Source organism: Chionomys nivalis, chromosome 1, assembly GCF_950005125.1.
Source record: "Chionomys nivalis chromosome 1, mChiNiv1.1, whole genome shotgun sequence".
Lineage (NCBI taxonomy): Eukaryota > Metazoa > Chordata > Mammalia > Rodentia > Cricetidae > Chionomys > Chionomys nivalis.
This window is the reverse complement of record NC_080086.1, coordinates 128,543,062-128,569,391: the sequence shown is the minus strand read 5'-3', so window position 1 is coordinate 128,569,391 and position 26,330 is coordinate 128,543,062. Positions and strand designations below refer to the sequence as shown.

Sequence of the window (26,330 nt, the reverse complement as noted above, 5' to 3'; positions counted from 1 at the left end):
TAGGTAACTTGACCTTTTTCCTTTGCAGCTCTTAATATTCTTTCTTTATTCTGTATGTTTTGTGTTTTGATTATTATATGACGAGGAGATGTTTTTTTTTGATCCAGTCGATTTGGTGTTCTGTATGCTTCTTGGACCTTCAAAGGAATATCTTTCTTAAGGTTGGGAAAGTTTTCTTCTATAATTTTATTAAATATATTTTCTGGACCATTGAGCTGTACTTCTTCTCCTTCTTCTATCCCTATTATTCTTAGGTTTGGTCTTTTTATTGTGTCCCAGATTTCCTGAATGTTTTGTGATGAGAATTTGTTGGTTATGCTGTTTTCTTTGATGAGAGTGTTTATTTTCTCTATGGTATCTTCAGTGTCTGAGATTCTTTCTTCTATCTCTTGTAATCTGTTGGTGGTACTTGTCTCTGTAGTTCCTGTTCGTTTATTCAAATTTTCCATCTCCATCCTTCCCTCGGTTTGTGTTTTCTTTATTACTTCCACTTCATTCTTCAAGTCTTGAACCGTTTCCCTTACCTGTTTGATTACTTTTTCTTGTTTCTCTTGGTTTTCTTGGGTATCTTTGAGAGATTTATTCATTTCCTCTACCTTTTTGTTTGTAATCTCTAATTGGTTGTGGCAGTTTTTCACCTCCTGTTTAAGGTCCTCTATTATTTTCATAAAATTCACTTTTGAGTCGAATTCTTCTAATTCTTCTGGATTAGGGTGTACACTTCTCATTTCGGTATTCCTGGATCCTGGTGATGTCACGTTGCCTTTCAAGTTGTTGGGGGAATTCTTGCATTGGCGCCTGCCCATCTTTTCCTTCAAATGGAGCCAGGAGAGGCCTGATGTCTTGGACCAGTCTTTGCTGTGACTAACTCTCTAGGTGTATCTCCTCAGTGTAGGGGCAGGAACCGTTCCCTTCCAGATGAACTCCTCAACACCAAAACATGGATGCGTGGTATTCCAATGACCCGCGTAAAGAAGGCCGAATGCAAGGGGTCGGGCGGGGTCGAGTAGAACACAGGCGACACTGCAGTACAAGCTGGAGGTGCCTGCACTCCCTTTCGGGGGTTGCTGAGGCCTGCCCGCTAGGCAGGCACTCACTGCTCTGGTTGGGTAGCCTTAGTGTAGGGGCGTTTGTGCTCTCTACCGGGACCGTCCGCCCCAGGATAGTACACACTCACCCGTCCCGATGAAACTTCTCGGCACCTACACAGGAACTCCTGGATGCCCCAATGAGCCAGGGACAAAGGGAAGTAGGGCGCAGGCAGAGCAGGTCCAGGAGATCACAGCAGAGACTGCAGCCCCAGCAGCAGGGGCCCGCTTTCCCTGGCGGGGACCTTGAGGCCTGCCCTCTAGTCAGGCACTCACTGCTCTGGGCTGGTAGCCTTAGTGAAAGGGCAGGAAACTGTTCCACAGCTAAGGACCTTGCAGACAAGGCAGGCTTGGGGGTGGGGGTGGGGGGCGGGTGTGTAGGAAAGAAAGCCTTGCAGCAGGAGCTGGGGGGGGGCGTTTGTGCTCTCTACCGGGACAGTGCGCCCCAGGATAGCACACACTCACCCATCCAGATGGGACTTCTCAGCACCTATGCAGGGATTCCTGGTGGCCCCAATGAGCCCGGGACCAAGGGAAATAGGGGGCAGGGAGAGCAGGTCCAGGAGATCACAAGCAGAGACTGCAACCCCAGCAGCAGGGGCCTGCTTCCCCTGGTGGGGACCTTGAGGCCTGCCCTCTAGTCAGGCACTCACTGGTCTGGGCTGGTAGCCTTAGTGAAAGGGCAGGAAACTGTTCCACAGCTAAGGACCTTGCAGACAAGGCAGGCTTGGGGGTGGGGGTGGGGGCGGGTGTGTAGGAGAGAAAGCCCTGCAGCAGGAGCTGGGGGAGGGGCGTTTGTGCTCTCTACCGGGACCGTCCGCCCCAGGATAGCACACACTCACCCGTCCCGATGAAACTTCTCGGCACCTACACAGGAACTCCTGGATGCCCCAATGAGCCAGGGACAAAGGGAAGTAGGGCGCAGGCAGAGCAGGTCCAGGAGATCACAGCAGAGACTGCAGCCCCAGCAGCGGGGGCCCGCTTTCCCTGGCGGGGACCTTGAGGCCTGCCCTCTAGTCAGGCCCTCACTGCTCTGGGTTGGTAGCCTTAGTGAAAGGGCAGGAAACTGTTCCACAGCTAAGGACCTTGCAGACAAGGCAGGCTTGGGGGTGGGGGTGGGGGGCGGGTGTGTAGGAAAGAAAGCCTTGCAGCAGGAGCTGGGGGGGGGGGCGTTTGTGCTCTCTACTGGGACAGTGCGCCCCAGGATAGCACACACTCACCCATCTGTAATGCATTTCTTTAATTATGTAAAGATGTGTTGCATTTTTTCCACCTTGCCTACCTAAGGCTCCTGATTGGTCTAACAAAAAAGTTGAGTAGCCAATAATTAGGAGGGATTGGCAGGACTGGCAGGCAGGGAGAAGAAGAAGGAGAGAATAAGGGAGACACCCAGTGCCAGAAGCCAGGCAGATGCCAGGCAGACAGACATGAGAAGTAGTAAAAGTAGGACATACAGAAGGAAAGAAAGGTAAAAAGCCATGAGGTAAAATGGAGATGAAGACAAACAGATTAGGTGATAAGAGGTAGCAAGGAATGAGCATAAATTGAGCCTTTATTACTAATATTAAATCTCCTCATCATTTGGAAGTGGCTTGGTACTCAAAAGAAAGCCTGGTATACTATCCTGGATTTTTTGTTTCTTTGGTTGGTTTTGTTTTTCAATATGAAGCTGAATATTTTTCTTTCAATGTCTTTAAAAAATTGTGTTAAAGTTTTATGGTGATTGCTTTGAATCTATACACTGCTTTAGAAAGGAAAGCCATTTTTACTAAGCTAATCCTACTGATCCATGAGCATGGGAGAGCTTTACATCTTCTGATATCTTCTACAGTTTTTTTCGTCAAAGACTTAAAGTTCTTGTCATACAGGTCTTTTACTTGCTTGGTTAGAGCTACCCTAAGATACTTTATATTATTTGTGGCTATTGTGAAGGGTGTTGTTCCCCTCATTTCTTTCTCAGGCCATATTCCATTCTCCCATTTGTATATAGGAGGGCTATTAATATTTTTTTAATTAATCTTGTATCCAGCCACATCACTGAAGGTGTTTATCAGCTGTAGGTGTTCCTTGGGATTTGGGGGGTTGTTTTTGTACAGTATCATGTCATCTGCAAATAAAAATTCTTTGACTTCTTCTCTTCCAATTTATATCCCCTTTATCTCCTTTTGCTGTCTTATTGCTCTAGCCAGAACTTCAAGCATTATATTAAATAGGTATAAGAGAATGGACAGCCTTGTCTTGTTCCTGATTTTAGTGGAAATGCTTTGAGTTTCTCTCTACTTAGTTTGATGTTGGCTATCAGCTTGCTGTATATTGCTTTTATTATGTTTAGGTACATTCCTGTATCTCTGATCTCTCCAAGATTTTTATCAAGAAGTGTTAGATGTTATCAAAGACTTTTATAGCATCTAATGAGATAATCATTTTTCTTTCAGTTTGTTTACATAATAGATTACATTGAAAAATTTTTGTATGTTGAATTATCCCTGCATCTCTGGGATAAAAACCATATTACTGTAAATAATCTTTTTTATGTTTTCTTGAATTTGGTTTGCCAATATTTTATTCAATATTTTTGCATCAATGTTCATGGGATAAATTGGTCTGTAATTCTCTTTCTTTGTTGCATCTTTTGATGGTTTGGGTATCAGGATGACTATAGTCTCATATGAAGAATTTGGCAATGTTCCTTTTGTTTCTATTGCATAGAAAAATTTGAGGAGTGTTTTTATTCTTTCTTCTTTGAAAGTCTGGTAGAACTCTGCACTGAAATCCTCTGATCTTAGGCTTTTAGGGGAGGGACTTTTAAAGACAGCTTCTATTTCCTTAAGAGTTATAGGTCTACTTAAATTGTTAATCTACTCTTAATTTAATTTTGGTATATTGTACCTATAAATAAAATTGTCTGTTTATTATAGATTTTATGAGTTTTTGAAGTATTTCTGTTGTTATGTTCCCCTTTTGGTTTGTAATTTTCTTAATTTGGGTATTCTCTCTCTGCTCTTTAATTTGTATAATGGTTTGTCTATCTTGTTGAATTTCTCAAATACCAAACTATTTTATTGATTCTTTATATTGTTCTCTTTGTTTCTATTTTATTAATTTCAGACCCCACTTTGATTATTTCCTGTCATCTACTCCTCTTGAATGTGTTTGTTTCTTTTTGTTCTAGAACTTTCAGGTGTGTTGCTAACTTGATAGTGTGAGATTTCTCCAAATTCTTTATGTGGGCGTTTAATGCTATGAACTTTCCTCTTATCACTGCTTTCATTATGCTTTATAAGTCTGGGTATGTTGTGCATTCATTTTCATTGAATTCTAGGAAGTCTTTAATTTCTTTCTTAATTTCTTCCTTGAGCCAGTGGTGATTCAGTTGAGCACTGTTCGGTTTCCATGAGGTTATGGGCTTTCTGTAATTTGTTTTGTTGTTATAATGGTAATTACATGGTAATCAGATAAGATACAGGGGGTTATTCCTTTCTTGTGTGTATCTTGAAGTTTGCTTGACAAAGTATGTAGTCAATTTTTTTGAGAAGTTTCCATGAGGAGCTGAGAATAAGGTATATTCTTTTGTGTTTGGGTAAAATGTTCTATAGATGTCTGTTTAGACCACTGGAGTTATAGCATCTGTTAGTTTCCCTATTTTTCTGTTTAGTTTCTGTCTGGAAGACCTGTCCATTGGTGAGAGGGGTATTGAAGTCTCCCACTATTAATGTATGGGGCTCTATATGTGACTTAAGCTTTAGTAATATTTGTTTTACAAATATGGGTGCCCTTGTATTTGTGGCAGAGATGTTCAGAATTGAGACTTCATTATGATTGGATTTTTCTTTGATGAATTTGCAATGTTCTTCATTTTTTGATTAATTTTGATTTGAAGTCAATTTTATTAGCTATTAGGGTAGTTACATCAACTTTCTTCTTAGGTCCATTTGTGTTGGGATTAAAGGTGTGTGCCATTGCACCCAAAAATTGGTGTCCAACATGTGGACAACTGCATCCACAGAAAACCTGAGAGAGCTTAGGAAGTAATTCTAGACACAAAATAACAGCATTAAGCATGGCTTCTTGGTAGCAGCAATTTCTCAGGTTTGCTCTCTTTGCTAGAGGCAACCACATCTCATTTAAGAGAGGCTTCCTGACTCAGCTTTAGTTGCAAAACTTTGAAGCTCTTTTAAGAGGCCCTGCCTCCAAACACTTAAATGGTGTTTATGAATTGCCAACAGCATGCTTCTTGGTGGTGTTAGGGACTTTGAAACTCTACAGAGTTGTAACAATAAGCATAGCTTTAGTCAGCATCTCTGTCATTAAGCTAGGCTCTCAGAAAGCTAAGGAATGAGTTGGATCCAGCTGTCAAAACTATGGCTTTAATCCTAGAAATTTCTTAGCAAAATAAAGACTCATGTGGTCAGAAGAAAAGAGATATACAGTAAAAATCGATTCAGATGAAGAAAACCTCTAAACAGTTTACAGTGTGTTTAAAAATATATGTAGGCTTGGGAGAGAAAATAAAAAGAATAAAGTCCTTAGAATAAAAAAGAAAGAAAGAGAGTAGTTGGGTGTGGAGGCACAGACCTTTAATCCTAACACTTGAGAGGAAGAGTTCAAGGTGTGGTGGTCCACGCATTTAATCCCAACTCTTGGGAGGCAGATGCAGGCCAATCTCTGTGAGTTCAGTGACAACCTGGTCTACAAAGTGATTTCCAGGGCATCCAAATATACATAGAGAAATCCTGTCTCAAAATGACAAAAATTAAAAATAAACATAAAAGAAATAGAGTTTAATATAAAGCCATGTAAAGATGGAAAATACACAGAGACTATGGATACTGAATGCTATTATGTTCTCTTTGAATTGTTTGAATGCTGAGGAATAAGCAACAGCTGCTAAAAGATATTTGATTATAAATGTTGCTGAATTAATCCAACATACATATTTTTAAAATGCTTTGACTTCAAAATGTAAGACAAAAGATACATTACATTAGAGAAGAGGTTTTGTTTTTGTTTCCACAAAGAAATGAGAGGTTGTGAATTCATTCTGGATTAAGAAAAATCAGGTTTGATTAAGAAATGCCCCCTGAGAAATCTCTAATAGGATCGAATGGTCCAGATGATCTGACGTTTCATGGACCTCTGTTGGAAGTTCCTATGAGTTCTATATCCAGAACAGTTTCAAGACTGCTAGCTGAGATGATCAAGCCTCACAAAATTTTCCAGTCAGGGCTTGATCATAATTCAAAATTTTCTTTATGTCTTTATAAGACTATCAGCACCTCTTAATGAACAGGAATTAGCCTAGAAAATTACACCCACATTCCCAAAAAATGGGTTATGGATATTTTTCTTTGTTTAGAGTGTTGGTTACAATTTGTTTGGATAATAGTCAGGAAGAAAGCTAAACAAGGGAGATTCCATTTAGAGTTTATTTATTTATTTATTAAAGATTTCTGCCTCCTCCCCACCACCACCTCCCATTTCCCTCCCCCTCCCTCAGAGAACTCCCCCTCCCTCAGCAGCCCAAAGAGCAGTCAGGGTTCCCTGCCCTGTGGGAAGTCCAAGGACCTCCCACTTCCTTCCAGGTCTAGTAAGGTGAACATCCAAACAGCCTAGGCTCCCACAAAGTCAGTACGTGTGGTAGGATCAAAACCCAGTGCCATTGTTCTTGACTTCTCAGCAGTCCCCATTGTCCGCTATGTCCAGTGAGTCCAGTTTTATCCCATGCTTTTTCAGACCCAGTCCAGCTGGCCTTGGTGAGTTCCCGATAGATCATCCCCATTGTCTCAGTGTGTGGGTGCACCCCTCGCGGTCCTGAGTTCCTTGCTTGTGCTCTCTCTCCTTCTGCTCCTCATTTGGACTTTGGGATTTCAGTCTGGTGCTCCAATGTGGGTCTCTGTCTCTGTCTCCTTTCATCACCTGATGAAAGTTAATACCCAGGAGGATAACTATACGTTTTTCTTTGGGTTTACCTTCTTATTTAGCTTCTCTAGGATCATGAATTATAGTTTCAATGTCCTTTATTTATGGCTAGAAACCAATTATGAGTGAGTACATCCCATGTTCCTCTTTTTTGGGTCTGGCTTACCTCACTCAGGATCGTGTTTTCTATTTCCGTCCATTTGCATACAAAGTTCAAGAAGTCATTGTTTTTTACGGCTGAGTAGTAGCATTGTTGTTACCTTCTAACTTTAATCCGTGGTGATCTGATAAGACACAGGTGGACACTGATTTTTTTTTGTATCTGTGGAGGTTTCCTTTGTTACTGAGTATGTGGTCAATTTTTGAGAAGGTCCTATGAGCTGCAGAGAAGAAGGTATATTCTTTCCTATTTGAGTGGAGTGTTCTATAGATGTCTGTTAATTCCATTTGCTTCATTACCTCCAATAATTCTCTTAATTCTCTATTAGGTTTCTGTCTGATTGACCTGTCCATTGGTGAGAGAGGTGTGTTGAAGTCTCCTAATACTAGTGTGTGTGGTTTGTTGTCTGCCTTGAGTTCTAGTAATATTTCTTTTACATAAGTGGGTGCTTTTATATTAGGAGCATAGATATTCAGGATTGAGACTTTATCCTGATGAATTGTTCCTGTTATGAGTAGAAAATGTCCATCTCAATCTCTTCTGATTGATTTTAGTTTGAAGTCAGTTTTGTTAGAAATTAGTATGGCCACACCTGCTTGTTTCTTAGGATCATTTGCTTGAAAAACCTTTTCCCAACCTTTTACTCTGAGTAGATGCTTGTCTTTGTGGTTTAGATGTGTTTCTTGTAAACAGCAGAATGTTGGATCCTGTTTTCGTATCCAATCTCTTAGCCTGTGTCTTTTTATAGGTGAATTGAGTCTATTAATATTAAGTGATATTAATGACCAGTGGTTGTTTGCTCCAGTTATTCTTATTGCTTTTGGTACTAGAGTTTGTGTGTCTCCTTTTTTTGAGTTGTGCTGGTGAAGGATTTCTAGATGCCCGAGTTATTGTAGGCCGTGTTGGCAATGTTGGATTCCTTAGGTTGTGATTTTCCTTCTATTACTTTCTGTAAGGCTGGATTTGTGGCTACGTATTGTTTAAAATTGTTCTTATCCTGGAATGTTTTGTTTTCTCCATTGATAGGGAACGATAGCTTGGCTGGGTATAGTAGTTTGGGCTTGTATCCATGGTCTCTTAGTTTCTGTAGTACCTCTATCCATGACCTTTTGGCTTTCATGGTTTCCATAGAGAAGTCAGGTGTAAGTCTGATCGGTTTACCTTTATAAGTTACTTGACCTTTTACCTTTGCAGCTCTTAATATTCTTTCTTTTATCTGTATGTTTTGTGTTTTGATTATTATATGGTGAGGGGATTTTTTTTTGATCCAGTCTATTTGGTGTTCTGTATGCTTCTTGAATATTCAAAGGAATATCTTTCTTTATGTTGGAAAGTTTTCTTCCATAATTTTGTTAAAAATATTTTCTGGGCCTTTGAACTGTAACTCTTCTCCTTTTTCTATCTCTATTATTCTTAGGTTTGGTCTTTTTATTGTGTCTCATATTTCCTGAATGTTTTGTGATGAGAATTTGTTGGCTTTGCTGTTTACTTTGATCAGTGCATTTATTTTCTCTATGGTGTCCTCAGAATCTGAGATTCTTCTATCTCTTGCATTCTATTGATTATGCTTGTTTCTGTAGTCTCTGCTCATTGACCTAGTTTTTCTATAGCCAGCCGGTCCTCAGTTTGTGTTTTCTTCCTTGCTTGCTTCGATTTCAGTTTTCAATTCTTGAACTGTTTCCATTACCTGTTTGATCATTTTTTCTTGGTTTCCCAGGGTATCATTTACGTATTTACTCATTTCTTCAAGCTTTTTGTTATACTTCTCATCCATTTCTATAAGGGCATTTTTTCCATGTTGTTTAAGGGACTCTATTGGTTTCATAAAGTCAATTTTTTCCACTTCTTCTGTGTTAGGGTGTTCAAGTCCTTCTGTTGTAAGATCATTGGGTTCTGGTGTTTTCATGTTGTTTTTCAGATTGTTGGGTGAATTCTTGTTTGTCGCCTGCCCATCTCCTCCTATAGATTCTATATAATGGGTCTTCTAAAACAGGATCAGGTTTCCCTGCTGGCCAGGGGCCCTGCTTACAAAATGCCCCCACTCCGAATCCTGGCTCCAGCCAAGATCCCTCTCACCACTCAAAAGGGTCTTCAGGAAGAGGAATGGGCTCCCCGTTCACCAGGGACCTCGCTAACAAAAGGCCTACCACTCTGCAGGACAGCCACCAAAACAAAGAAACTCCCGCTGCCCTCTGCCCTAAGCACCCAACCCAAAACCCAAACAGGCTGAACTGGGTGATCCCACAGCCCCGTGGAAAAGTAGGAGAAGGAAGGAAGCCCCTGGGCACAAGCTGGTATGGGCCAGGGAGAGATAGGTTGCAGCAGAGGAGGAGCAGCCCCAGCAGAGGGGAGCAGCCCCCACAGAATGCCCTGGGAGTCAAGGGGGTTGGGGAATGCTCCCGCTCCATTGCCTGGGTCCCACCGTGGGCCAAGAACACTCTCACCACTCATCATGGTTTTCAGGGACAGGACCAGGCTCCCCGTTCACCAGGGACCTTGCCAACAAAAGGCCTACTACTCTGCAGGACAGCCACCAAAAGACCTACTTGATTTAATTGTAGTGGGATGATCTGCTTTCAGTGTGGGCTTCACTGTTTCATGCTTGGACCACCAAAAAAGATAAGTTCAGGTCTGCACCAAGTCTGCGCTGTCGCTGCGGCATCTGCACCACCCCCATTTAGAGTTTTTGATGTGAAGAAAAAAAAAGAAGAGAGGGAAGTGTTCTGGATAAGGGTTTTACCCTGTAAAGATTTGGGTTTTGTACTTGTTTAATAAAATGCTGATTGACCAGTAACCAGGTAGGAAGTAGAAGTAAAGCAATGAGAACAGGAGAATTCTGGGTAGAGAAAAGAGTCAGTCTGCAGTTGTCATCCAGACACAGAGGAAGCTAGACACAGAGCAAGCAAGATGTGACTGCCTCGCTGAAAAAGGTACCAAGCCATGTGGCTAACACAGACAAGAATTATCTTATAATTATAAGAATTATCTTATAATTAATAACTTATATTAATAAGTTAATTATAAGAATTATCTTATAATTAATAACTTATATTAATAAGTTATAACAGTTAATAAGAAGCCTGAGAAAGCCGGGCGGTGGTGGCGCACGCCTTTAATCCCAGCACTTGGGAGGCAGAGGCAGGCGGATCTCTGTGAGTTCGAGACCAGCCTGGTCTACAAGAGCTAGTTCCAGGACAGGCTCCAAAACCACAGAGAAACCCTGTCTCGAAAAACCAAAAAAAAAAAAAAAAAGAAGCCTGAGAAAATAGGCCAACTAGTTTATGATTGGTTTAGACCTCTGTGTATTTCTTTGGGACTGAACAACTGCAGGACCCAGTGGGACAGAAACCTCGGTCAACACATTTGATAGAAAAATCTTTTCCTTTACTCTGAAGCACCGTTTGTCTCTGAAGTTGAGATGTGTTTCTTGTAAGCAACATAAGGATAGATCCTGCTTGCATATCCATTCTGTTAGTCTGTGTCTTTTAATTGGTGAGTTGGCTCTATTAATATTTAGAGATATTAATTACCAGTGATTGTTAATTCCTGTTATTTTTTGTTGGTGGTGGTTGTAGTGTATGTGCATGTGTGTGTGAGTTTCCCTTCTTTTTATTTTACTGGCGTTATCTATTGATTATATTTTTGTGGGTACAGCTTACTTCCTTTGGTTGGAGTTTTCCTTGTAGTACCTTCTGTAGGGCTGGCTTTGTAGAAAGGTATTGTTCAAACTTGGTTTTGTCTAAATGTCTTGATTTCTCCATCTATGATGATTGAAAGTTTTGCAGAGTGTAGGAGTCTGGGCTGTTATCTGTGGTTTCTTAGTGTAAGCAAGACATCAATTCATGCTGTTCTGGATTTTAGAGCCTTCATTTAGTAGTCATGTATACTTCTGATAGGCCTGCCTTTATATGTTACTTGGTATTTTTTCTTTGCTGCTCTAAATATTCTTTCTTTATTCTGTATGTTTAACATTTTAGTTATTATGTGGTGAGGGGAGTTTTTTTTTTATTTTGTTTTGTTTATCCAGTCTGTTTGATGTTCTGTAAGCTTCTTGTAACTGTATAGACATGTCCTTCTTAAGGTTGGGTAAATTTTCTTCTATGATTTTGTTGAATATATTTTCTGTGCCTTTGAGAGGGGATTCTTCTCCTTCTATTCCTATTATTCTCAGGTTTGGGTTTTTCATGGTATTCCAGATTTCCTAGATGTTTAGTGTTAGGAATCTTTTAGATTTAACATTTTCTTTGACTGATGAATCTTTTCTTCTACCATATCTTAAATGGCTGAGATTCTCTCTTCCATCTTTTGTATTATGTTGCTGATGCTTGCATCTGTAGTTCTCATTCACTTATCCAGATTTTTCTTTTCTGAAATTGGCTCTGTTTGTGTTTTCTTTATTGCTTCTATATCAATTTTCAGGTCTTGAACCACCTTCTTTATCTGTTGGGTAGTTTCTTCTTGCTTTTCTTTGCATTCATTAAAGGATTTTTTGATTTTTCCCATTTTTTGTTTGTCTTTTCCTTAAGGGAATTTTTCATTTTCTATTTAAAAACTGCTATCATCTTCATAAAGTTATTTATTAGATCATTTTCTTTCACTTCAGCTATGTTGGAATGTTCATGTCTTGCAGTCATAGTATCTCAGGGTTCTAGTGGTTATGTATTGCCCTTTCTGCTATTGAATGTATTGTTACACTGGTGTTTAGGCATCTGGATTTGGGATGATTACAGGTATAGATGCTGATTCTTATGTTTGTTGGGTGGGTATTTTGTTCCTTTGTTTTCTGCTTCTTTTATTGTCTTCTGGCCTAAATGGCCAAGGGTTCTTGTGTCTGGAAGGTCTTCAGGTCCAATAGCACATCTTAGCTAAGGTTTGTGGGGATTTGGGTGCCTAGATACATCCTGCACTAATGTGCCTATGGAGTCTGCTAGAATTGTGAAAAAGGTCTGACTATAGGGAAGATGATGAGGTGGGTGGGGTTGGGCAGCAGACTGGGTCTTGGGGGAACAGAATCCAGTGATTGGTGGCAGTTCATCTGGCTGGTTAGTCTCTTATCTACTCCATGGCTAATGGAGACTGTACCAGAACAGTGGGACTCCACAAGAGCTAGTGGCAGGACCCAGCTGCCTTGTTGATAGTGAGATAGGAAGAGGAGGGGCACTGGTTGTGCCCTAGGGCTGAGGGTCTGGGGATTGGGGCAGCTCAGCTAGGAGGCCAGTTTTTTACCTGTTCTTCAGACTGATAAGGGTGGTATCTGTGCCTATGGGATCTCCTAGAGTTGCAGGGAAAGGGTGACCATAGGAAGGATGATGAGATGGCTAGTTTTGGGTGGCAGAATGGGTCTCAAGAGGAACAGAATCCAGTGGTGACTGTGGCAACAGTACAGCTGGCAAGCAAGTAGGTCTCTTACCTGCCACTGTTTTGTCTTTTCTGTGTGGTAGATACAGGATACCATATCCCACAATTATTGAAGAAAATCTCTTGCATATTTTTCTTTTCCTGTTGACCACCCAAGAATCCCTACACCAAATATCTGACCCAATCATTTTAACACTTGAGTTTAAAGCAGGAGTCACAGGGAAAATCATGCCCACTACTCAGTTTTGTAATCTCTCATAGGGATATAACTACCCCCATCTGTTGATACTTTCTGTCCAGCTGCTACACATATAGACATGATTAGTTGTGATAGATATTATATGGTTCCACAAAGCTGAAAATACGTACACTCTGGGCTTTTGCAGAGATGTTTTCCAATCCCTCATTTAGACCAGTTTCAGTTCATCCTTAAGATTGCGCCTGAGTCATTCTCGAGGCATTTAGCTGTCACTTAATGAGCAATGCTTGTATCTGGAAAGGAAAGGCCATGTCCTACCAGGAAAAGAAACAACGGAGAGGGTCTCTTAGAGCTCTGAACAAATTGTATGCATTTCTATGCTTTCAAATGCTTTGAATTCAATTCAATTAAATAATACTATATTCAACTGCTTAGTTAAATTGATCCATTGCATCAGCTTCCTTCTCTTTTCCCTTTCCTTTGGGAAGGCACATACAGAATATTTTAGAAAAAAATGGACATAAAGCGACTTTTTTCTAGCTGGATTTCTCTACTGCTTTGCTAAAGGAAATTATGAAATGTGACATTAGATGTATAATCATCACCTATATTTATGTGCACTACTCTACCACAAACCCCTCAAAATGCTGTAGAAACCCTCAGAATGCAGAAAAACATGTTTTAAGAAAAACTAAGACTGATATGGCTATAGTTGCATTTCATAAAATTTGCTCATTTTGTTCTCAGAAACTTTTCAATACAAGTCAAGTTTCGAAGGCAACTCTCCCACTTTCATGATCTTGTAGTAAATCCCATTTTCATGAACTAATCAAGATGGGCCTGCAAATTTTATTTTGGAAGATTTAATGATTTGCCAAATGATATAATTGTTGTACTTAAAATGAGAATAAAACAGAAAGTGCATGTGATTGTTTAATATTTATAGCTCTTTCATGAAAAAGAATCATTCATCTGAGCAGAATATTTGGATTATAAATGAGGCACATATTCTTAAATTATTTTTCTTATGAAAATGTAAATTGTTTCATGATGCCTGTTTTTCTAATATCTTTCATTTTTGGTTACTATCAAATATATTTTAGCCTACTGAACTATCCTTTTCCTATAATGTTGAGCTCAAAGACAAAGGTGTTTGAGATAAGAAGCAGAATAACAGAAATTGTATATTAATTGTCATAAAGTTATGGCAGTATAAAAATCTTGTGCTAACCTTTATCCCATAACAGCTAATGTTCTGTCTTGGTTAAAAAAAAAAAAAAAAGCAAAGAAGTTTTCAACACAAATCACATAGCTTCATACTGATTGACTAGATGACTAGATAAAAATTTGATGCCATAACTTCTTCTGAGTTCAGAGTCCTACAGTTTCTAAGAAAGCAAATTCTAAGAGTGCAAAAACTATGTGATTCTGTTTGACATCTGGATTGTCATTTACTATCTAGTTCCCCACTTTATCATTCTGAGGAAACAAGTATTTGTGTACCACACACTAGAGAAGACTGCTCTCGCCATCTCAACTGTACATCATCAAGAGAAATGCCCTGCCTCAGAACACCTAATTTCTTGTCCTTTCGTTTGCATTATTTATTGTTATATATAATGGATTTCAAAACAACCTTGAGACACTGTGACATTAGACTCTCATGTCCTAGTATTTACTGCAGATTTTCTTTCACCAAAAATTTAATTCTCTACCTTTAATTTCTTAGCACAAATGAAGCAATTTCAGTATTGCTGCCTTGTCTACATTCTCACTGTGAAGCTTGGTTTACAACTCAGATGTAGTTTCTCTGATTCATCATGGTCTTTAGGAAAGCCTCCAGAGGGAGAAACTTTCTGATTATTCCCACAACCAGTAACCCTTGTTGCCTAAGGGCTGGCTCAGATGTCTAATATGGAAAGGCTACATACCCCGTGGCATTATAGGCTGTGTTAAAATATAGAAATGTTTACTGTTTACACATTTGACCTCCTCAAAAGCCTTTCAGACCTGTTCATTATCCAGTGAGTACCATTATATTTGTCATATTTTTCCACATAGTTATCATTTTCCTGATAGAACATCCCCATTGTCTCAGTGTTTGGGTGCACCCCTCGCGGTCCTGAGTTCCTTGCTCATGCTCTGTCTCCTGCTCTTGATTTGGATCTTGAGATTTCAGTCCAGTGCTCCAATGTGGGTCTTTGTCTCTGTCTCCTTTCATCACCTAAATGTTTTTCTTTGGGTTCACCTTCTTAATTAGCTTCTCTAGGACCACGCATAATAGGCTCAACGTCCCCTATTCATGGCTAGAATCATTTTCTTCCCCATTCTGTCATTGAGAGTAAGGAGTTCTAGAAGAGAGAACCAGAGATATTTATAAAAAATCAATGGTTAGTATGTAAAATATCTTACAGTTTTCTTTGCTTTCTGTTCTCTCCCATCCTAGGCAGAGTGGTCTTCAAACAGTCATTCTTAAGCTATTTCATAAGGTCCTTTCACATCCAACTAAGTTTTACACATTTAATTTGCTATTCCACTAATTCCACCCCTCCACTTCTTAGGTTTTTGCATTCATTGTATCATCAAAATAAATAATCATCATATGTATCTATGAATCCTACTTTGCAATTTGTTATGGTTATATGGTTGTTGTAATAAGGAGCGGCGGGGCTGTGTTCCGCCACCCGGCCGCCCGCATGGCTAGCTTATGCCCCGAAATAATTGCATGGAAACTGTATTTTTTTAATTACTGTCTGGCCCATTATTTTTAGCCTCTTATTGGCTAGCTCTTACATATTGATCTAACCCATTTTTAATATTTTGTGTAGTACCACGAGCTGGCTTACCAGGAAAGATCTTAACCTGCGTCTGTCTGGAGTGGGAGAATCATGGCGACTCACTGACTCGGCTTTTTTTTTTTTAGTATTCTGTTCTGTTTACTCCACCCACCTAAGGGCTGGCCTATAAATGGGCCTAGGCAGTTTCTTTATTATTTAACCAATGGCCTCTAATAGGGTAGAATTTAGATAGGCGGAGTAAACAGAAGAGAATGCTGGGAGAAAGAAGCCGAGTCAGGAGTCGTCATGATTCTCCCACTCCAGACAGACACAGGTTAAGATCTTTCCTGGTAAGCCAGCTCGTGGTACTACACAGAATATTAAAAATGGGTTAGATCAATATATAAGAGCTAGCCAATAAGAGGCCGAAACTAATGGGCCAGGCAGTGTTTAAAAGAATACAGTTTCCGTGTAATTATTTGGGGGCATAAGCTAAGCCATGAGGGCGGCCGGGTGCCAGGGACGCAGCCCTGCCGCTCCTCTTATTACAACATATGGTAGTGGTCTGCTCTATCGTAGGCAGGGCATGATAGATTATATGCATACATGGATAATCTGCTCAGGTTGATTATGTTTGGCAAATGCTCTGTTCCATTTGACAGTGTGTGTGTGCATTTGTGTGTGTGTATTCTCACTAGTCTATGCAAAGAATGTGCACATATAGCTGCTTCAATGTGAGCAAAAAAGGTGGAAAAAACATGCCAATAAAGTATATATTAATAAAGTACACAAAGGGGTATCTAAAATTCAACTATACAGGTGTTGCATTAGTATTGAGTGAATTTATCTACCAGATAAAAATTGTATTGTGAATAACAGTGTTAGTAATAATTAATGTCTTAAAGGTTGTGAGTAAGCTCTGACTTCTTGAGGTTTTGAAGTCTAGTGTAAGGCAGTTGGTTTAGTATGAATATAAGAAGGGAGCTGAATGAAATATTGGTATAATAATTTAAGATTAGTAGAAACAGCAAAAGTGACAAGTTTGAAAGAAAAGCTCAAATGGAGTTAGGCAGTTGACAGCTTGATGGTATGTTCTTCTCTAGAGCTCATGTTTCATTAGGAGGTCTACACAGCTTCTATTCTGTGGACAATAGGCTATAGCAGATTGCCATATCTACTATCTATCTCTACACATGGCCAAAGTAATTGCCCTGTTTATGTTTCCTTTTCTCCATCCATAAAGTGGGAGCACTCCTTCCACTGCAGCTAGTTTGTGAAGATTAAATGAGGTGATTATTAAGTTCCAGGCACAGACATAGAACAGATCTCCAACAAATAGCAATTGTCATTTCCTCTTTTCTACTTTCTGTGCTCTGGCTCCAAGGATGCAGGCAGCTTTTAAGTCGGGTATGTCTCCTGCCCCTCTGGGTTGCTATATATAAATGTATGCAAATAATGATGTGACACTCCCAGTTGTCCCTTTTCTGGATGATGTGGGAAATGGCACATGGGTGTTTCCATTGTCACTCCCAGCTTTAGTCACCTTGGAGGAAATACACACGAAGAAGTTGCAAACGTTCCAGACAGCTCAGGAAATCTGTGACATGGTTATTCCTAGATTTATTGAGACACCCTGGCAAAGCCTCATCTGCTGGGTAGCCTGGCCAACACATCCTTGAAGAGTATCACAACAGGTTTAGATATAGTTTTTAAAGAGATTGATAACAGCTGAACATCTCATCTGTAGCAGGGGGATCTGCATACCTTCTTTAAGGCTAGATACATTGGCAATGACCGGATCATTGATGACAATAGAATTCAGACACACCAACCATGCTGTAACTACCCAAGGAAGTCGATCACAATCTGGTAATTACATGGCCCAAAATGATCAAAATTTTGTCAGTGACTGGTAGCTTACCTAACTGTTGTCTCATCTTCAATACGAATAAATTTCATGAAAAGTCAAGTGTGTCTCCTAAACTTATAGTATAGGAGGGCACAATTCTGTTTACTCCACCTGAAGCTTTCTTCCACCAACAATTTCCAGTCAAAATGTAATGACAGTTGTCTTTCTTCTTGTTTATCTTAATGTTTTCTCATCCAGTGGCTACAGCAAGGTCTGAATGAACTAAAAGTCACCACACGTTCTCATTCAAGTGATCTTTATTTAAATCTGGAAGTTTACCTAGTGAGCCAATTGCACAAGGATATTTGGCTTCTTCTTGATTTTCCAGATCTCCTTGAATGAATTGTAGTTCATAGGATCAAATTACCCTTTCCTGGCATTGTATATTTTCAAAAGCAAGATATTAATATGCCAACCTTTATTATGCCAACAAGCGAAGTTTATGTCAAATACACATAGATATCATAGATTTCTATACATATGTTTAAAGTTATATCTCTAAGCAGTAGACCTCAGACAGAAGAACAAAAGTAGGAAGCCAAAAAACCACTGACTGAAGAAAGGAATCAATCCTGTGTCTGCTAAACATGATCATGCCTAGTGCTCACCTACAGGCACAAATGCAGATGGTCTCATTCTGTTGGAACTTAACAAAGTATATAGCTTTCTCAAAGCATAAGACCATATTTAAAAAAAACCAATGTCATGCTCATGGAAATGTAAGGCTCATTAAATTTAATCAATTTATATAGTTTTAATGAGCTCTTCCAGAGTAACTGCCATTGCAAGGGTCTGCATGACGTTTTAATGCTGACCTAGCCCTAATTACGCACTCTTTTCTCTAATTATCAGGTGCCATCAGTGTTCTCTTGGTGCTAAGTAACTTTACATGATTATTGCTATATCCTATATCTTAATATACTTTACAGAATATCAAACACAATAAACTTTTGCTGAATGAATGAGGAAAATTTTCATGGAAATTGGAAGATCTGAGTTAGACAATTGAATGCACCCTAAAGGGATGTAGGAACTTTCTCAGTTAACATGGGAGAAGTTTGCCTTAAGTGGGTATTCCTTATCGTTCTCATAAGAAGCGTTTGGTTACTTCTATCTCAGAGTCACATCCCCATGAAATCCTACCACAAGTATGCTTCATACTTTTTGGAAATCTCCCCTAATATGTATGTATATGAATGGATATATGATAGATAATTAGATATGTGTTGTAACACAAGATTACGGCTTTTCCAGCAATAGGGATGTAATGGAAGTTTAGCTGCCCCTACTTTTTAAACTTCATACTTTTACACCTCTGCCAGCTCAGCCGAAGAAGATTCTAGCAGTAGCAGTGATAAAGAGAAGCTTCTGCCCAAATGAAACATTCTGTTATAAACAACTATGTTTAGTGAATACATAACAATATTGAATTTAAGTGTTTGTGTATACACATGCTAGAAGAGATGCAAATATGTTCAGTTGTGTAGAGGTCAAATGTCACTGTTGGATGTCTTCTCTAATTGCTGTCAACCTTATGTTTTTGGGAGGTCTCTCACTGAATCTGGAGTTAACAATTTAGTTATCATGGTTGGTCAGCAAGTCTCTGGGATGCACCTGTTTCTGCCTCCTCAGTTCTGGAATTACAGACCTGTGTTTGTATCTGGCTTCTATTTGAGTGCTTGGGATCTAACTCAGGCCATCATGGGTACGTAGTAAGCATGTACTAAGACACCATTCTTTCCAGCTTGGGCCCGGCAGAACAGCTCCCGCAAAGAAGGGTTGCGAGAAGAAGAAGGGCCGTTCTGCCATCAACGAGGTGGTGACCCGAGAATACACCATCAACATTCACAAGCGCATCCATGGCGTGGTCTTCAATAAGCGTGCTCCTAGGGCACTCAAAGGAATCCGGAAATTTGCCATGAAGGAGATGGGGACTCCAGATGTGCGGATTGACACCAAGCTCAATAAAGCCGTCTGGGCCAAAGGAATAAGGAATGTTCCATATCGTATCAGGTACATTTGTCCAGAAAACGTAATGAGAATGGGGACTCACCAAACAAACTCTACACATTGTTAACTTACGTGCCTGTTACCACATTCAAAAATCTACAGACAGTCAATGTGGATGAGAACTAACCTACTGAATCTCAAATAAAGTTGGAGAACTGCCAAAAAATAAAAAAGAATATTCAATGTATTAATAAACATTTCAATCTTTGATAAATATGAAAACTAGGCAATGTGTTTTAAGCCTGTGGAGGTTACATAGTCCTGAGGAGACTAGAGTAGATTTGGTGTCATGAGTTTCTCGGTGATATCAATCTTTGTTCTTCAGTTCATGGTACTTCAGTAGGAGTTTTTCTTCTGAAAGAGACCAGGAAAGGATGCATTGGGTTTAGACCATTAGACCATCATCTGGGAGAACCCACTTAAGGAAATTTATTCAGGCTCACAGTTCCAGAGGCTTCAGATCATGATCAGTTGGGGTCATTATTTTGGTTGCAAGGAAGCAAAACATCATGGTGGCAGCCAGGTAGTAAGACCAGAAAGTGGGGCTGAAGGTTCCAATGTTTCTGTCAAACAAAACAAAACATATTAAGGCTTTTCAAATTTTTATTATAGCATTTATTCATTTACACTTTGTATATGTGTATGTGTGTAGACATGTGCATGCCGTAGCAGGTATGTAGTGGTCAGTGAACAACTGGTGAGAATCAGTTATCTCCTTCCGTCATGTGGGACCCAGGGATTCATCTTAATTGTAGGGCTTAGTAGTAAATTCCTTTGGTCTCTTAGCCATTTTGCCAGCCAAAGAATAAGATTTGTATCTGCCAAGATCCATAGCACTCTCTAGATCCACTATGTGTCACAATTCATTTCTAGAATTTTATAAACTTTCCTAGGATATGTGATGTCTATAAATGCTTGCTAACAATGAAATTAAAGAGTCAGAGTAAAGCTGTACCTTGTTCTCATTATATAAAATTAGGTCCCTTCCATTACTCAGGACACTGTCTTTTGGCCAAGGGTAGGAGTACAGCAAGTTATCTCCTCATGGCATTGCTCTCTGTCTTGTTGTGTTACACACACACACACACACACACACACAAACACACACAAGATCCTCCATGCTTCCAAATCTTTAAAAGGAGAAGCTACCACTGACTCAAAACCTGGAGTGGGAACAGCAGCATGTGAACTCAGCACAAACTCTCCCACCAGAGCTTTGATATGAACACTCTGATTTCTTCCCATTGTTATTTATACACCTCTCTGACTTCCTCCTGTCGAAAATCAAGGAGTAAGCATATCTTGGACAGCAGATTTAATCAGTGTGTGCCTGAATTTACATTGTATCACAGTTGAATGAGAGTTAAAATAATGATTTGTCTCCTTCTGAATATGAAATGCTACTCTGAAATTATCCAGGCTTGTTCGTACGTTTCGTGCAGGCAAATAAGTCTCAGTTATTATTCTATTTTCTACCCTGGGCTACATCCTCTCTATCTCCCTCCATCACTCTGAATTCTCTAATACTCTGTCTATTTCTCGTTCTCAAAAAAAATCTGGTATGACTGATTGATGGACAAATGATTTCTACAACATATCCAAAGTGTAGCATAATAAGTCATGATGGAACATCAGAGTAGTACTGACTTCAAAAATATCACCATGGCAACTAGCAAAATTTCGTTTTGAATACAACAGTAGAAAATGACTGTCTCTCAACAAACAAAAGAAAAATACATCAGTCAAGGGTGATTTTGTGTCTTGAGCCTGTCTAACAAAGCTTTTAACGAAGAGCATCATTCAATGGCAACATTTTCCTCCATCTCCTTGGCTTTGAGATGAGTCAACAGTAGAACAAAGCAGAGCTTTGACCAAGAGGTAAGCTAACAAGCTTCCTGTTTACAAAATGCAGTGTTTGGTGCATGGTACCAGTGACTGGTCTCAAAATGAATCTATGTCGGTGGGAGTTTAACATTGGAAAGCACCTAAAATACAGAACTGATAACAATTGGCTCCAGCAATGTCTTTTAAAGCTCGGCCACAATAGTCATGAGTCTCAGCTTAAGCTCCTGACTACAGCAGTGCTGTCATCTTATCACACTGTCTTTGGTATAGCAAACCAGAGGAATTCCCAGAAGTGGCTCTAAGATCTCATCAATCTAGCTTCAATCTGCCTTTAATCCTACTCATCAGGTGGTTTCCCACATGTTTTATGTTCTTGTATTCTTGATGTTCAGGTCCCATGATTGGTTATACCATCACCGGGACATGCTTTTCCTTAAACGATATATGTGTTATTGCATATTAGATGATATTGTTTTGAAGTTAGAGCCTTCTGTTTGAAAAACGCTGTTACCATAGGAACAGGTTATCCAACTAGGCCTTACAAGGAAAAGTATGTCATAAATAATTGGCAATGCCCGGAGGGAGCTGTTAAACACTTGGAGCAAAGGAAAGAAAGAGTAGAGATACCAGAAAACAGCCATGGGGCCACATACCACAAAGGAAAAAAACGTGTTCCTAGATACTCCAGATTCCAGTGGAGACCATAAATTGAGCTTACAGATTCCAAATCAATTCCTGAAATGCAATGCTGCCTTCAATCTAGCTCACAGTTAAAAGAAAGAGGGTCATAAATAAAAGCTCCAAACCATATCGAGTATTAACAGTGTCCTATCCAGTGGTGAATAATGTATTTCAAAATATTGCCTACAGTATATAGTTCAAAATAATGTTCTTACATTGAACGACTTCAGAGCAAAGGAGTTTGAGCTCCGGGATGCAGAATGACTTAGGGCGTGACAGAGGTGCAGAGGGCACTTTGGGTCCTTTACTCTGAGACCTTTATCTTTTGCAAAAAAGAATGGACTGTTAATCTTACCTTCTTTTGTTTTCTCTAGAGATTCAGTCCTCACACTTTCTTTTCTATACCTGGCCCTAGCCCTTATCAGTTTGCATTGGGAGAGTTGTCCCTTGGGATTTTAAAGTAACTATAGATAAACAACAACAACAAAAAACAACTGTGATATGGCTGTGGGAATCCTGAGAAGTTAAAAATAATGTTTAAAGTCTGGAATATGGAAAGGGGGCAAAGTCATCTCAGGCATTTATTTGGATGTTTCTAAAAGGACTCTTATAATAAGCACTCTGCCTTGTCTCTAATTGAGAACAGACAAAAACTTAGCTCTCATTCTACACTCAGAGCTGCTCCTTTCCAGAGTCCCCCTGGAGTCACAGACCTCTCCAGAAACAGGTAGACGGGCAGTTAGTGGCAGAACAGGGGTGGAAACCCAAATTCTGATTTCTTTCCCCTTTTCACTGCTGCAGTATGCAGTGCCCCAGCCTTTACCTCCCACCTTTGCTGCCACTTGGCTGTTACCATACATTAGGAGAAGATAAGAAAACAGGTAGAGAGTTTTTGTCTTGATCTAGCTTTCCTGTTCTGCTACCTTTGTATGGCAGCCATGGTTTACACAAGAATTAACATGCAGGCTTCTGGTTGTAAGCTAACAGATGTGTTTTCTGAACTATCCACATGCTTTAGGGAATAATGGCATGTGCAGTACTTCATAACGAAACGTGTCAGGTACTGGAGAGATTAAGAGTGTTTGTTGCTCTAGCAGAGGATGCAGAGGATGGGAGATTGGTTCTTTCCAAGTGGCTCACAGCTCCCTGTAATTCCTGCTTGCAGATCCAATGCCCTCTTTTGTCTCTGAGGACACCCAGGCCAATATGCATACACAACAAAGAGAGGCACACACAGCTAAAAACAAAATATTTTTAATAGCTATATGACTCGGTGGGTAAAAATTCTTTCTGTGCAAACGTGGAAACCTGTGTTCAGTACCTAGAACACACGTGATCTGACCCCTACATGTGTGCTTCCACCACAATTATAAATAAGTAAATAAACAAATATAAATTTCTTGAATATTTTAAAGAACTGTCCGGAGAGATAGCCCATCAGTTATGAGTACTCAAGCTTCCCTTCCTAACCTCTGTGTCAGGCAGCTTACATCAGATGCCCAGAGACAGAGTTTTGCAGAATTATAAGCTGCCCAAAGTGGGAACCAAACTCAGAAGAGTAGCAAGCACTCTTAACCACTGACGTATCTTCTGAAATCTCAATACATTGAATCTTTTATACAAGAGAAAGATAATTTTTTTAAAAACAAAGACAAAGAGAGAGGAAAACAGCAAAAGTTTTGCTGTATCTCCTAGAAATATGAAAGTCAATTCTATTTTCACAATGGAATCAAAATGAAAAGCAGGTGCGGGTTCTCTTTCAGAGCATAGAGCAAGCCTGGTGCTGGTGGAACAGGGACTGAGGAGGCACACAGAGGGTTCAGGGCAGTGTTCAGATGAGGCACATGGTGACCAGAGAAAGGCGAGGGAAGAAGAAAGCTGGGGCTGGGGCCACACATGCCAGGGAATTCTATGACTCTCGGGTTAAACACACATCTATTGCTATCATAACGTTATAGCTAAACTCAACTGTGCAATTTTCAGACCATTTTGTCCAGGTTTCCTTAGCTGTGAGATTCAGCTTGTCGATGTCTCGGAGGAGAAACTCCAATTTACCCTGGTGAGTAGTGATTAGACCTGTCAGCTTAGCTAGACAATGGATACCCAGGTCTCTCCTTCATATGATTTCTGACTGCTCCTGTGAGGCTATTATCATGTTATCGTGTGGATTGCAGTATTTGAATTGGTAGACTGAGGAAAACAAACTGCCCTCCCTAGTGCTTGGGGCACTATCCAATCCACTGGAGACATTAACAAAACATAAAGGTAGAGGAAAGAGGAACTCAACTCCCTGCCTTCCCGACTGCCTGAGCTAGGACCTAATTCTTCTCAGTCCCCTTGGTCTGAGATTAAAACAGCAGGTTTCCAAAATCACATCAAGAAACTCCTCACCCAACCCAAAGAAAAACATATAAGCATCCCCCTGAATATTAACCTTCATCAGGCGATGAAAGAAGACAGAGACAGAGACCAACATTGGAGCACTGGACTGAAGTCTCACGATCCAAAGGAGGAGCAGAAGGAGAGTGAGCACGAGCAAGGAACTCAGGACTGCGAGGGGTGCACCCACACACTGAGGCAATGGGGATGTTCTATCGGGAACTCACCAAGGCCAGCTGGCCGGGGACTGAAAAAGCATGGGACAAAACCGGTCTCGCTGAACATAATGGACAATGAGGACTACTGAGAACTGAAGAACAATGGCAATGGGTTCTTGATCCTATTGCACGTAATGGCTTTGTGGGAGCCCAGGTAGTTTGGATGCTCACCTTAATAGACCTGGATGGAGGTGGGTGGTCCTTGGACCTCCCACAGGGCAGAGAAACCTGCTTGCTCTTTGGGCTGAGGAGGAAGGAAGACTTGATTGGGGGAGGGGGAGGGAATGGGAGGTGGTGGCGGGGAAGAGGCAGAAATCTTTAATAATTAAATAAATTAATTAATAAAAAAAAAAGAAACTCCTCACCCTCAGTAATTGTGTGAGCCAACGAATAATTTATTAGGTATATATACAGCACATATATGTCACACACATATATGTATTATGTAAGTAAGTACTGTTATACATTATATAAAATACACACACATAAATATATATAATCCAAGCACTATTATCAGGAGACCCCTAATACAAAACCCTTCTTCTGTATCTATTTACACTCAAGAAATTATCCTTCAAATTTGTGGTTTTATATGCCATCTATCCATTGAATATTCACATATTTAATGTCTATTTCACATTTTTCTGGGTGTTCTATATACACATAAATGCCTACATAATATGCTTACATGTGTATTTCACAGGCATTTCAAACTTATTATAATTTAAATTAATTTCTCTCCTAAGTTATATTCTTCTGATCCTTTACGTACCAAATATATGGGGAAATATTGATACTCCAAGTGATAAAACTGTGTTAGTGACTGACTCATTTCTCTCCCAATGATCATATTCAATGTTTCAAGAAACCTAGCTGTCTACATTCAATCACTTTCTGTGATTTTCACCCACAGTAGATGAAACCCAATGATCACTAATGTGCCATGGTTTTCCTCAAATTCATGGCGTGGCGATGTGACCTTCTCGTTCTACCTTCAACAGTGGAGTTTCTGTTTCCACTCCTTGAGAATTATAACAGGAGTCACAAAACTAAGAACACACTTACCTTGTGAGAAACCACTTGCAATTATTCTCAGTAATCTTAACCAACTTGATACTTCTTCATCAAACATCATTTCTACTTGAAAGCGTATCTGACACATTGAAATTTTTCAGACTTAGACAATTGGCAGAGTATTTTCTAAGAAATAAACAAAAGAGAGTTTTGTCTGTCACTTCAAGGAAAATCACTGACACTAATTAGTGACATGACAAAATTCGAAATCGCAAATAAAAATTAGGATTTTTAGAAAAAAATATATTTATATTTCTGTGGTAGTCTGATTCTCAAAAGTAATCATTCTTCTGAAAATAGTGGTTATATCAAAATATTGTTAAGATTATATTAAATTTGCATTGGTTTTGGATAATTTGTCACACATGAAGAAATAATATTTCCAAAGCACTAATGAATGTTGTTAAAAATTATATCCAAAGAAAAGAGAAAGAAATGAGTTTTCACATCTCAGAAATCATATTTTTTTCATAATCCTCACTACAATTAATGTTCATGGACTTTCAACCATGTCAAGGCTCACCTGTTACATAGATACCTGATTGCCCGTGTTTCTCATGTTTTTAATAGCCTCATTATTAGACCAATCATCAGTGTACTGAGTGAAGGAAGCATCATATTTATATGTAAGGAAGTTTGAGTCAGTCATTAAAAAAGGAGGAATAAAATTATGTCTTTTTTTTTTTTTTTTTTTTTTTTTTTTTTAAACCAGA

General features: G+C 39.6%; 1 pseudogene; it reads left to right on the top strand.

Annotated features, from left to right (window-relative positions):
• LOC130883776 (60S ribosomal protein L31-like) overlaps positions 1-19,574 on the top strand; it is a 57,777-nt pseudogene extending 38,203 nt beyond the window's left edge.
• Positions 19,575-26,330: the final 6,756 nt, after the last annotated feature.